Raw genomic sequence first — 11,365 nt, 5'->3', positions numbered from 1 at the left:
AACATCCAATCTTGACTTTAAAATTGTCAGTAATGCATTCACCAAAAATGTGATAGTCTGTTCAAATGGCTAATTACTCTCACTTTATCTTATTTTATTTCCAGTCTTAATTTACCTAGATTCAACTTCCAGACCCTGGAGGCTGTGTCTAGACTGGCAAGTTTTTCTGCAAAAGCGGCTGCTTTTGTGGAAAAACTTGCCAGCTGTCTACACTGGCCGCTTGAATTTCCGCAAGAACACTGACTTCCTACTGTCTGAAATCAGTGCTCCTTGTGGAAATACTATGCTGCTCCCGTTTGGGCAAAAGTCCTTTTGCACAAAGCTTTTGCACAAAAGGGCCAGTATAGACAGCACTGTATTGTTTTGCGCAAAAAAGCCCCGATTGCTAAAATGGCGATCGGGGCTTTTTTGCGCAAAAGCGCATCTAGATTGGCACGGATGCTTTTCCGCAAAAGCACTTTTTGCTGAAAAGACTCCGTGCCAATCTAGACGGGCTTTTGCGCAAATGCTTTTAACGAAAAACTTTTCCGTTAAAAGCATTTGCGGAAAATCATGCCAGTCTAGACGTAGCCTGGAGAGTGTTATACCTTTTTCTGCTAGAGTAAAGAGTCCCATCATCAACTATTTGTTCCTTATATAGGTTCTTACAGTCTACATGGGGCTGTGTGTTAAGATGAATTATTAATCTCCTTCAGCCTGTTCCCATGAGTCATATTGTCTAATCAATTAATCATTCTTGTGGCTCTTCTATGAACCCTCTCCAGTTTAACATCCATAACAGAATTCCAGCAGCAGCTGCACCAATACCAAATACAAAGATACACAATAAAGGCTCTATCCCTACTGAGTTTCCCTTGTTTATATGCATCCAAGGATCAGAGTAGCCCTTTTGACTGTAGCATTGTACCGGGAACTGACGTTTAACTGATTATCCATTATGGTCCCTACAACTCTTTTACAGTCACTGTTCCCAAGAAAGAGGTCTCCATCCTGCAAGTATGGCTAACACGCTTTTGTTCTTCGCTACATACATTGAATTTTAACAATATAAAAACATGCATATTTGCTTTGCCCAAATTACCAAGCAATCCAAATTGCTCTATATCAGCATGTGATACTTCTTCAGTGTGTCCAGAATGGTAAGTCTCCATTGGTATGTCTACACTACTCTCCTAGTTCGAACTAGCGGGGTAATGTAGGTATACCGCACTTGCAAATGAAGCCCGGGATTTGAATTTCCCGGGCTTCATTTGCATAAGCGGGGAGCCGCCATTTTTAAAACCCCGCTGGTTCGAACCCCGTGCAGCGCGGCAACATGGGGCTCGAACTAGGTAGTTCGGACTAGGCTTCCTATTCCGAACTACCGGTACACCTCGTAGAATAGGAAGCCTAGTCCGAACTACCTAGTTCGAGCCCCGTGTAGCCGCGCTGCACGGGGTTCGAACCAGCGGGGTTTTAAAAATGGCGGCTCCCCGCTTATGCAAATGAAGCCCGGGAAATTCAAATCCCGGGCTTCATTTGCAAGTGCGGTATGCCTACATTACCCCGCTAGTTCGAACTAGCGGGGTAGTGTAGACATACCCCGTTACCCATTTGCCTCATATAAATGGGAATTGCTGGTGCTAAACTCTTTTTCACTCAGATTTGTTAGTCAGCCCCACAGATTCCTCAAGACTCCACAGTCCTAACTTTTCCTTGCAAGTTAATCCTTGATGCATTTACTTCCTGAACTCTCCAGAAGCAATTTTCTGCAGCATCTAGCCCCTGTCTACAGCCACCCACAGAAATTACCAAGTTCGCTGTCTCCAATGAGACAAAACATGCAGCAACATCTTGGCTCATCTGAGAAGTCATACTTTATATTAACACTTCAGTTTTATGAACTTATAGTGTAAGTTTATTAATAAAGAATATATTCAAAAGATACTAAGCAAAAGTAATAGAGAAATAGTTACAAATAAAAGAAAAGATAACATGCTTCTAAGTGACTAAAGTAAGATTTTTACCTAAAACAGCCACACACCCATATGTTAAGGAGATCCACCATGCAAATACCACTGACCTCGTCTCTAAGGATGGTTATCCAAAATGTCTTTTTGCTTCTCCTTACAGTCCCCAAAGTTTGTCTCTGACATCAGAGTCAGGATGAATCCCTGGGGTTCAGACTGCAGCATCTTCCCAGGCCAATTTCACATCCTCATGTGTTCCTCCTGTTTATTTCCAAAGCAAATGAACTATCTACTATCTCTGGCATCAGCTTGCTCAGTTCCCATTAGAAGCATGAGGATAACTATTCTCTCTCTCATCTGGAAGACAACCCATTATTCCTCCCTTAGTTTGATTACAGACTTAAAACATAATATCAGTAAGTATTAATAATTCCTCATTGTATAATAAAGGCATTTCTCAATGTCACCAGCTTTCATTTGATACTCACACATTCTTTATAGATTGATATCATGATAGCAAGGTGATAAATGTAATGAGTTTGTCAGGCATGATAGAACTTGCTGACAAAATAGTGAAATACCAAGTTAGTGAAAATACCCATGCTCAGAAACTATGGAATTAGATTGGTAAATAAAGGGGGTTTAGCAGCCAAGAGAAAGCCTTGGAAATACTGAGCTTAAAAGTTAGAAAAAAATGTAATTGGAAAGAAGTTGTAAAAATGTAGCTGATAAGAGGAGCCTCTAATTATCATAGATGGTTCTAACTAGTTTGAACAAGAAAGAAGGGTTGTACATGTTGACAAAGTAATAACTTGAGCATAGCAATATTACCTTGAAGCAGTACTTGTTTTTATATAAACTTCAGCAGACGAACTGTTGGTCAGCAATTGGGAAGAACTATAATAATAATAATTAATAATAATTAATAAAAAGATTTGGAAAAGAGGAAGTTCGGTCAGAAATCTTGCCTACCTCAGGCCTAAGAACAGAGTCTAGCCTTAAACTAGGAAAATTAGCAATTGGCATGACATAACTTTGTTAAAAAAAGCAGAAAAGGGTGAGCTCTTAGAAGGCTCATCACTAATACCTGGCTGACCAAACTGGAGCCAGTCAGCATAGGTTTGAACATCCCTGTGTCTCATACTCTGTAAGTATTAAATAACTACTTAGAAATATGTGGTGGTGTTTGGTTGTAGTAACTGATTATTATTTAGGCTTTAAACATGTTTAGAGTAATTACATAACATTACGTGGTCTAAATGGATTTAATCAAGGAATGTATGGCTAAATTAGGGTCTGGCAGTACCCTATATTAGCATCAGCAGCAATTCCAATGACCAGTGAACAGTGACCTGTCCTCTTCATTATTTATCGTTCATCTAGTTTTTGTCATCCAAAACCTTTCAGTGTTTTTTTTCATTATTATTTTTTCCAGGACAATTTCTTCTTGAAATTGTCTAGTGTAGAATCAAGAATAGATCCATATGTGACCCACTAGAAAAGTGTTTCTTAAAGTGGGACGCAGGCCTGCTTTGGGAAAGCCACTACTGGGCCCTCAATGCATTGTTTACCGAAAGGGTCCATAGTCATGGAACTTCCTGCAGCTCCTCTTGGCTGGAAATGGCAAACTAGAGCCAATGGGAGCTGCAAGGCTCAGTAGCTATGGACCCTTTAAGTAAACAAAGCAGTGAGGGCCCATTAGTGACTTTCCCAAAGCAGGCCCACAGCCCACTCTGCAAAACACTGCACTAGAAACGGGCCCATTAAATGATGATTACATTTTGACACAAATCCTTTAGACTGGTTTTAAACCATTGAATGTGTGCAGGGCCGGACGGAGGCATGGGCAAGCCAAGTAGCTGTCCAGGGCGCCAACTGCTGGGGGACACCTGATGGCAGCTGTAAGGGGCACGCGGCATCCCCCACAGCTGCCATCAGGCGCCGCGCGCCCGGCTCCTGCAGCGCCGGCTCCGCAGTGCCGACCAGCAGAGCCCTTCCCCCCACGGCCACAGGCCCCTGCACAGCCCGGCGCGCGCGCCAGCTGCACTGGCTGGGCCGGGCTGCGCATGCGCCTTGTGCCCCAGGGGCGGGCCCCAGGCTATGCGCCAGCAGCTGTGGCCGGCCCGCACATGCCCTCGGGCCATCCCTGAATGTGTGCCATGTTAATTTTGAATCTTTCTAGTTTTTTACTCAAATGGTTACCAAATCAAATGATTTACCAAAGTATATTACATCAACACTACTATCTTTATCAACTTAAACTTGAAATTTCATCTAAATAAGATATCTTATTTAGATGAAATTACACGTTTAGTTGATGTCAAGTCATAACAATGAACTTGTATTGCAAGTTCACTGAAGGTGCCTTCCACCTTCAAATTCTCAACTAGTTCTTCCCTATTTTTCCAAATCTATTAGAAAAACAACTTCTCGCATATGTGCTTTCTCTGCCTTTTGTAATAAAAAGTTTCTTGTGTGGACTCCCCTAGAACCTGACATAGCAAACACATGGGTTTTGGCACTGACTGGTAGAGCTGTGTGCATGTGTCTGTAGGGCCAGGAAAAACATAGGCTACATCTATATGGAGGCTTCTGGGGAAAGAACTGTTTTGCGCAAGAATACTTGCACAAAAGGTCTTGCGCAAGAGCGCATCCACACTGGTATGTGCTTTTGTGCAGAGATGTGCTTTTGTGCAGGACCATCCACGGCTGTGTGGATGCTCTCTTGCACAAGAAAGCTCTGATGGTCTTTTTAGCCATAGGAGTTTCTTGTGCAAGAAACCTGTTGCCTGTTTACACTGCCTTCCTGCGCAGAGCTCTTGTGCAAGAGGGCTTATTCCTCATGGGGAGAGGAGTAACTCTTGTGCAAGAAGCCCTTTGTTCCAACTCCTTACTGTAAATTTACTTGTGCAAGAACACACATGCAGTGTAGATGCTCTGCAAGTTTTTGCGCAGGAATGGCTGTTCTTGCGTAAGGACAGCCAGAATAAGCATTGGGAATCTGAGAAAAATCTAGAGACATTTAGGGCTAAATTCTGATTGGAAAAGCGCCTTGAACTGTGAGCAAGGAAACTGTTTGCCTGCTGAGTTTAGGGAAGCAGGACTTTATAAATAAAGAGGACTGCATCAGAGAAACAGCTGACTTCAAATCAACTTCTTCACCTATCTGAAGCAACACACTAGACTCTGAATAAAGTAAAAATAAGGGTAACAATATTCTGTCTTGTAGTGCTTTTTGAAACATTGACATCAGCGATGCGATAATTATCTGCACAGTATTTAATTGTACTGAGGACCATTTGGTTATTTTTCTCACGTATGTAATGTGTTAAAGGCAAGCTGCATTATCTACAATAGGTTATTAATGTGTTTGCTAACATCTTCCACCTGCTAGTATATACAAAGAATGGGCATGCAAGCATGAGTTTGTTTGGTTCTTAAACAGTGTTACAACTAGTGTTGCATACATGCACACACACACTTTTATTTTTTGTTATTCCCTTCCCATTTTTTCTGTTTGAGCTCATCTCGTCCCTGCTTCTTGTTCTCTCCTTAGCTTCAACTTTTTGCTGTCCCGACTGTCCATTTTTTTAAATCTTCATTCCAGTTCTGTTTCTCCCCTTTTCTGTTTTATTTTTATATTCTCCCCCAGGATGGTCATGCACACAGCACTAAAAAAAAGAACAAAATGTAAGTGATGTGGTCTGGCCTAGACTGTTTCACTCTCCTGCTACGATTGGAGATGCTTTGTGTGGAACATCAGTGACACAGGCCAATACAATTCTCTGCTCCTAGCAACAGAGGATAGAAAAGCAGTGTCCTCAGTCAGTACTGAACTGTCACCTAGCATGATGCAACAGAGAATTATGTTGCTGTCAGTGCTGTTTTGAGACAATTTGTGCTTACTGGAAGATTTTTACAGAACTTTATATAAGAGTAAGGATCCTAACTTTGGTATCCTGTCTACTGGTATTTATGTTCTACCTAAATTCCCCTAGGCTGTGTCTAGACTGGCCAGTTTTTCCGCAAAATCAGCCGCTTTTGCGGAAAAACTTGCCAGCTGTCTACACTGGCCACTTGAATTTCCACAAGAACACTGACGATCTCATGTTAGATTGTCAGTGTTCTTGCGGAAATACTATGCTGCTCTCGTTCGGGCAAAAGCCCTGTTGCGCAAATCATTTGCGCAAGAGAGCCAGTATAGACAGCACTGTATTGTTTTGCGCAAAAAAGCCCCGATTGCTAAAATGGCGATCGGGGCTTTTTTGCGCAAAAGTGCATGTAGATTGACACGGACGCTTTTCTGCAAAAAGTGCTTTTGCGGAAAAGCGTCCATGCCAATCTAGACGCTCTTTTCTGAAAAAGCTTTTAACGGAAAACTTTTCCATTAAAAGCATTTGCGGAAAATCATGCCAGTCTAGACGTAGCCCTAGAGTTTCAAATTGAGAAATTACTCTTCAGTTTTTGTTTGTGGTGTTAAGTGACCTAGAATACCTATCTTGTCTTATCCTAGAAGCAGGAATGTTGACAGAAGGCCCTGATGACTGGGGGAGAGGAAGAGCTAAAGAGAGCAATTGCTCTGGGGCCATAGCACTAAAGGGCTACTGAGGAAAGGCTAGGTTAATTTACTAATCAAGTAGTTGACAGAATTTTATTGACTACTCAATTAGATAGGGGAAGGTAGCGGGGGAGGGAGGCAGCACTGCAGAGACAGTGCTGGGGGGGGGGGGAGCCATCTTTTAAGCTGGCTCCTGCTAGCACTAGTTCCTGCTTCCCCTACACCAGGGGTGTCCAAACTTTATTCAAAGAGGGCCAGATTTGATGAAGTGATGAAGTGAACATGCGTAAGGGCCGACCATTTTGCCTGACATTCTTTGAACCATTAAAATTAAATGCAAATTAACTATTTTATGCAAAGTTTATTGCAAATGGCATACTTTTCATTTCGTCACATAGATGACAAATCTAAACAGGTGTTAAATCACTCTGCCTTTCATATCTGAAGGCCAGATGAAAAAAAAAAGTCCAGGAAGCTGAAATATATGTCAGGAACATTGTAAAGTACATTACATATTATTGGTAATAAAGGTTGTCTGTCAACTTTTAAGTTCAAAAAATATGAACAGGAACATAACACCAAGTATATATGTTGTGTCCAAATATATTTATAACTGATTTAGACCAACTGACATTAACTGAGATTTTACAATGTATTCATCTCAATACATATGGATTCGTTGGGGGCCATAAAAGATAGATATTTCCAAATTACCTGGGGGGCCGTATTAAACCGGAACACGGGCCGCAATTGGCCCGCGGGCCGGACTTTGGACATGCCTGGTTTAACGGGTTAATTGATAGGGCTGGACCAAACAAGATAGGCCAGGGTGTCCAGCAAGCAGCAGCACAGGGTGGAGGAGAGCAAGCGACCCTTCCCTGCCCCCCACTGCCTCTGCTGGAAGTCCACATGCTTGTATTGGTTCCTGCCTGACCTCCTCACCCTCTGTGCTACTGCCTCTGTATCAGCCTAGGTTTATTGGGTTAATCATGTAGTTGTCTACATGTTGACATCTGTACTAGCTCTGCAACTCACATAGCTGGAGTTGTGTATCTTGCATTGATGTTTCTCTGCTACTGTAGACTTGACCTGAGATCTGATTCACAGTGTGAAATGCTTCTCCTGGGCATGTGCAACTGTGACAATATGAATGCAGGATACAGCAAGTTTTTCTGGGAGAGGCCCATTCCTTACTCCTTCAGGCTCCGAAGAAGATATTCTAAGTGCTGTGGAGAATGAACCTCTCTCAGCATAAAGAGAACAGGAGCCCAGAAACTATAACCCCTTCTCTCCTCCCAAGGAATAAGACTCTGAGCAGCTGTTTCTACTACCAATGAAAAAGTCACAGGCTTATTCATCTCTCAGTCTTCCTTCTCATTCCCTGTGAGCACCTTTCCTCTTCCCGGAGATACAATTTTGGACGGGGTGTCATGGTCCCTATCAGGGACAAGACTTGGCATCAGATCCACAGTCCCCTTTCTCCCGGTGTCAGGACATGCAGGGCTCACCTGTGTGACTTACCTTTCTGTCCCACAGAGGAGTAGGGACAGGGATGCATGAGAAACCTATGTGTTTCCAGACTGAGGAAACTTAGGGGGCATATCTGTAGATCCCCCTCCCCCATTAGTAAGGAGATGAGGGGACAGCTCTGCAGCCCCTTCAAAGGAGAGAACAGGGGCATCTGTAAACCCTCCCTCCAGCAGGCACAGGCAGACCCACATGCCCAGGGAGGTGTGTGTGTGTGTGTGTGGGGGGGGGGGGTAAATGGTGAGTCTGTGACAAACGAGTGGGGGCAGCTGCCAGCGCCCTCCCACGCTGGCCCCCCACGCCCAGGAGCAGCTCCCCGAGAACGGGAGGGCGGGGTCAAGCGGCTGCCGCTGGCCAGGGGCATAAGCCCATTGGGCGACGCCATCTTGAGGGCGGCCTCCCCCCGCCTCCTACCCTCCCCAGTCACCCCCTCCTGCGGCTGAAGCACGTGCCTGGCTGCACCCTCCTCCCCCGCAGGGCGGGCGCTTAGCGCGGGCGCCTCCTCTCTGGGGCCGGGCCTTGCCGCGCGTGGTAGCTGCCGAGGGGTCCGAGGCGGCAGCGCCGCGACGTGTCTCCTGCTCCATGGGGAGACCAGCCCCAGCGGTCACATCCTGCGCCAGGCGGAGGCAGCGAAGGGTACCCCGGAGAGCAGAGGAAGCCCGGGGCAGCGGCCGGCGGCGGGGCTGTGAGGGGGCCCGGCATGGGCGCTCCCGCCTTGGTGCCGCTGTGACCGCCGCCAGAAATCTGTACGTTAACGGGCCCGGGCGGAGCGTGGCGCGCGGGCAGGGGGTTGCCAGCCGGCGCCTTCTGCAGGGGCCTTACGTAAGGCTGCGCTGGACACCGGCGTTGCGCGCGTGTCTCGCGGTTGGCGCGCAGCGATCGCTGGGGCGCTCGGTCTGACCCCCAGGCCGCGGAGTCGTCACCTGCTTTTAGCTGCCGAGCTCCTGCCGCACCTAAGAAGCGCGGTAGCTGCGCTTGGCGCTTTGCGGGAGTGTGTCGGGCCGGGTGTGTCATTGGAAAGCGCGGGTGGGCAGTTGTCGCTGTTCTCATTCGCTTAAGCCTGTTCAGCTACAGTTCCTATTAGTAAACCTCGTCTCGCTCCACAACGCCGGTGTTGCTTCTAGAGTGTTTGCAGTGTGATTCTGCACAGCGCTGGTGGAGCTTGCTACTGGCTGATCGTGGGGGTGGTGAATCGTGTTTCATCAGGCTTAGCAGTGACTTGTTTGGTTTTTGCATCAGTTATTTTCATGCACGTCAAGCTAGACACAGTGAAGGATCTTTGCTCAACTACAGTCACGTTGATTTAGTTTAAACACACCGTCAGACTAAACAATGAAAGCCCTCTAGACTTCCTTTTCGTGATAGTGGTTTTCAGGTATCTGAAAGGGTGTCACAAGGAGAAGGGAGAAAAATTGTTCTTGGCCTCTGAGGATAGGAAAAGAAGCAATGGGCTTGACCTGCAGCAAGAGAGGTTTAGGTTGGACATTAGGAAAAAGTTCCTAACTGTCAGGGTGGTCAAACACTGGAATAAGTTGCCTAGGGAGGCTGTGGAATCTCCATCTCTGGTGATATTTAAGAGCATGTTAGATAGACATCTAGTAAAGCTGGACTAGGTGGTACCGGGTTCTGCCATGAGGGCAAGGGACTGGACTCGATGACCTTTCGAGGTCCTTTCCAGTTCTAGTGTTCTAGGATTCAGCTTTTTTCTGGAGTTGTCTTTTGTCATGCAGCACAGTGTAATTAGTTTTGTATTTCTCAGACACCGACCTTTCCCAATGGTAAATGTGGTTATTCATACACAGAAGGTGCATAGTAGGTACTCAGAAAATAAATATGAAGTAATAAGACTTTGCTTTACACTGTAGGTTTAAAAGTGTTTAATAAAAGTGGTTGATCGGGTCTCATTTTACAAATGTATTATTTATTTAAAGGGAGAGGGTGGGGAACCTCTCCACCTGTATACTCCACCTTAATCCTGTGGCCCATCAGGGACATCAGTTGGCGGCTCCTTCACGGAGCCGTGAGCATGGGCAAGTACCTGCCGCGGTTCACCCCCATCCCGGATACCTGCCCCTTTTGCGGCATGTGAGAGAACCTGGCACACGTCTACCTCGAATGCACCAGGTTGCAGACCCTATTCCGGCTCCTCCAGAACTTATTGAGGTTATAGCTGCACTTTTCCCCACATCTTTCCATTTACGTGCACCCTATCCGTGGCCCCACAAAGTCGCGGGACCTCCTCATCAACCTCCTCTTGGCCTTAGCTAAAATGGCCATCTATAACACCAGGGAGAGGATGTTAGGCGAGGGGGTTCCATGCGACTGTGGGGCCTATTTTTGTTCCTCTCTAGTATCATGTATCTGGGCAGAGTTCCTCTGGGCCACTCTGGGCGCTACGGGACCAACCCGGCAGCACCCCAGCTGCTCTGCCCCAGGAGTCCTGATTCAGCCACTGCTGGTCAGTTTCAGCAGCGGCTGAATCAGGACGCCTGGGGCAGAGCAGCTGGGGTGCTGCTGGGTTGGTCCAGCGGCGGCGCTACTGGACCAACCCAGCAGCACCCCAGCTGCTCTGCCCCAGGCATCCCCAAGTCAGCCGCTGCTGAAACTGACCAGTGGCTGACTACAGGAGGCCCCTGCCCGGGTCTTCCTGGAATCAGCTGCTGATCAGTTTCAGCAGCAGCTGACTTGGGGATGCCTGGGGTTCTTCAGTTGAATCTGTATGTAAGTCAGAACTGGCGTCCAGATTCAGCCACTGTTGAAACTGATCCGTTTCAGCAGCGGCTGAATCTGGATGCCAGTTCCGACTTACATACAGATTCTACTTAAGAACAAACCTATAGTCCCTATCTTGTACGTAACCCGGGGACTGCCTGTAGTGCCCCACTACAGGATATGAAGGTTTAACTGGTTAATTGGTAGGGCTGGACCAAACAAGGTAGGCCAGGGTGTCCAGCAGGCAGCAGCACAGGGTGGAGGAGAGCAAGCGACCCTTCCCTGCCCCCCACTGCCTCTGCTGGAAGTCCACATGCTTGTATTAGTTCCTGCCTGACCTCCTCACCCTCTGTTCTACTGCCTCTGTATCAGCCTAGGTTTATTGGGTTAATCATGTAGCTGTCTACATGTTGACATCTGTACTAGCTCTGCAACTCACATAGCTGGAGTTGTGTATCTTGCATTGATGTTTCTCTGCCACTGTAGACTTGACCTGAGATCTGATTCATAGTGTGAAATGCTTCTCCTGGGCATGTGCAACTGTGACAATATGAATGCAGTGATACAGCAAGTTTTTCTGTGAGTGGCCCATTCCTTACTCCTTCAGGCTCCCAAGAAG

General features: G+C 46.4%; 1 protein-coding gene and 1 long non-coding RNA gene across 4 annotated transcripts in view; one reads left to right on the top strand and one right to left on the bottom strand.

Annotated features, from left to right (window-relative positions):
- Nucleotides 1–1,624: 1,624 nt before the first annotated feature.
- On the bottom strand, nt 1,625–8,625 carry LOC112544705 (uncharacterized). Of its 2 annotated transcripts, XR_012905225.2 has the most exons (4): nt 8,487–8,625; nt 5,431–5,620; nt 2,781–2,846; nt 1,625–2,306 (listed from the first exon to the last, which is right to left on the bottom strand). It is a non-coding gene; the product is annotated as an uncharacterized LOC112544705 (long non-coding RNA). The 2 variants fall into 2 exon arrangements; XR_012905224.1 differs by lacking the exons at nt 1,625–2,306; nt 2,781–2,846 and having other exon boundaries at nt 5,211–5,620.
- GPR155 (G protein-coupled receptor 155) overlaps nt 8,522–11,365 on the top strand; it is a 54,322-nt gene continuing 51,478 nt past the window's right edge. Inside the window, exon 1 of one of the 2 annotated variants that reach the window (XM_014570181.4) lies at nt 8,522–8,780. The gene's annotated coding sequence lies outside the window, so the exon portion shown is untranslated. The remainder of the gene's footprint in view (nt 8,781–11,365) is intronic. The other variant, XM_006116492.5, reaches the window with a different exon arrangement.

The sequence above is a fragment of the Pelodiscus sinensis genome, chromosome 7 (genome assembly GCF_052426305.1).
Source record: "Pelodiscus sinensis isolate ZL-2025 chromosome 7, ASM5242630v1, whole genome shotgun sequence".
Classification (NCBI taxonomy): Eukaryota; Metazoa; Chordata; order Testudines; family Trionychidae; genus Pelodiscus; species Pelodiscus sinensis.
The sequence above is the reverse complement of the archived record's forward strand: the minus strand, read 5'-3'. Positions and strand labels throughout refer to the sequence as shown.